The following is a 2,550-nucleotide window of genomic DNA, read 5'->3' on the forward strand; positions in this document are numbered from 1 at the left end:
GAATGAATGTTGTTACTGCAACTCTATAAGGATAGAACTTCAAATACCTCATCACAGAGCAAGCCGGTAGTCGTGATGACAGCTGCCATCTAACCTGACTTAGTCAGAGGTATACAACTGCAACTCAACCCCACAGAATCAGATGCTGCTGGCTTGCTCACCCCTGTCTTCCAAGATTCTCGGGGGCTGAGATCTGACACTGGTGGGTTTAAAAAACAGCCCTGGCAGGATTTCTGTGAAACTCTGATTGTGGATCAAAGTGATAGATATCTAGCCTTGAGGAAAAGAACTTTGGACAGTACCCCAACATTTTAGTTTAATCCATGTGGCTGACTCCTCCCCCAAAAAATACCCCTCTGCATCATTAGATGTGAACTTTGTGCAGTTTGTGATGTGTTTCTGAAAGAATGGTGATAGTGATGAAAGCACCCTAATACTGATGAGAGCTTGTGGGATACATCTATGTGATTAGTATTTCCTGGGGGTGTTAGGGCCCTCACGGGTTGCTATGTGCTGAGTCCTGCACAGGATGCTATGTGCTGAGTCCTTCGCAGGGTGCAGGGTGCTGAGTTCTGTATTGGGTGCTGGGTGCTGAGTCTTTCACAGGGTGCTGTATGCTGAGTCAAGTAAAGAGGGTTATTTGGAGCCGGGCACCAGTGGCTCACGCTTGTAATCCTAACTACTCTGGAGACTGAGATTTGAGGATCATGATTCAAAGCCAGCCCGGGCAGGAAAGACGCTGAAAATCTGATCTCCAATAAACCACCAGACAACTGGAAGTGTCGTTGTAGCTCAAGTGGTAGAGCACTAGCCTTGAGCTGAAGAGCTAAAGGACAGAATTCAGGCCCAGATTTCAAGCCCCATGACTGACCAAAAAAAAAAGAGTGTTATATATTTTCTCCTTCAAAGGGTGCATTCTTTCATCTTGTCCTTGAAAGAACTCCAAAACTAACATGACTATGAAGAAAAGAGCTCCCCCTATGACCCAGCAATCCCACTTTTGGGCATTTATCCACATGATCACAAACAAGACCATACAGAAGCTACCAGCACACCTATGTTCATTGCAGCATTATTTACCATAGCTAAGATATGGAACCAACCCAGATGCCCCTCAGTAGATGAATGGATCAAGAAAATGTGGTGTATATATACAACGGAATTCTATGCCTCCATCAGAAAGAATGACATTGCCCCATTTGTTAGGAAAGGGAAAGACTTGGAAAATATTATATTAAGTGAAGTAAGCCAAGCCCAAAGAAACATAGGTCCCATGATTTTCCTTATTTGCAATATCGAGTATATGTATGAGTCAAGCAGAAAAGGTCAGATAAGATGATATTAGGAAAATGAACCCTAAGATATGATTTTAAATGTTTTTTTTTTCTTTCAAGCATTTGTTTCTAATGCAATTATAAGATTATTTCTTTGTAACTTTGTATGTCCCTCCACCACAGTATAACCCCTGCTTTCACTGTATTTGATGTCGGTATAATTTGTGGAGGGGAAGGCGAAAAACAAGTCGTTTAAATAAGGATACAAGTGGACCTGTTGCAACAATGAGAAGTACAAGTTGTCATGTAAAAAACGAACTTTACAACTTGGGGGGGGGTTGGGGGGGGGAGGGAGGATGGGAAGGGATGGGAAGCATAAAAGAAGGAGGAGGCTACAATTCTTGATAAGAAATGTACTCACTATCTTGCCCATGTAAATGTAACAGTATTTTCACAATAAAAGGAAAAAGAAAACAAAAGAACTCCACAACGGACATGACTATGCAGAAAAGAATATTGAGGCTTAGATCTTTCCCCATGGCAGGGACAAAATTATGTATTACTGAAGACTAGTCAGTTGTCTACAGGAGGCAATTGTTTTTTCTTGTTTTTTCTAAGTCATGAACCTTGAAGTCAGGGCCTAAGCACTGACCCATACCTCTTGGGGTCATGGCTAGCACACTACCACGTGGAGCCAAGGAACCCCTTGCAGCAGACTGCCATGGATTAGGGTTCTATAACCAAGGTCTGTCATCCTGCCTTCTCAAGAAGCTGAGATTTGGGTTCCAAACTATCCTTGACACAAAAGGTACCATGAGACTATTATCTCCAATCTACAAATAAGAAACCTGAAGTGGAAGCTAGGTGCTTGGGGCTCATCCCGGTCATCCTAGCTACTCAGGAGAATGAGATCTGAGGATCATGGTTCAAAGCTACCCTGGGCAGGAAAGTCCTTGAGACACTGAGCTCCAATGAACCACCAGAAAACCGTAAGTGGCTCTGTGGCTCAAGTGGTAGAGCACAAGATTTGAGCTGAAGAGCTCAGGGACAGCACCCAGGCCCAAATTTCCACTCCTACAATGACAACAACAACAAAAAAGACAGAAACAAACTAACAAACTTGAAGTAAAGGGCTGGGAATGTGCCTTAGGGGTAGAGTGCTTTGCATATATGAAAACCTGGGCTTGATTTCTCAGAACCACATCAGTAGGAAAAAGCCTGAAGGGGCTCTGTGGTTCAAGAGGGAGAGGGCAAACCTTGTACAAGAGAAACTAGG

Source organism: Dipodomys spectabilis, unplaced genomic scaffold (assembly GCF_019054845.1).
Source record: "Dipodomys spectabilis isolate Male_0828 unplaced genomic scaffold, ASM1905484v1 ptg000558l, whole genome shotgun sequence".
In the NCBI taxonomy this organism is placed as follows: domain Eukaryota; kingdom Metazoa; phylum Chordata; class Mammalia; order Rodentia; family Heteromyidae; genus Dipodomys; species Dipodomys spectabilis.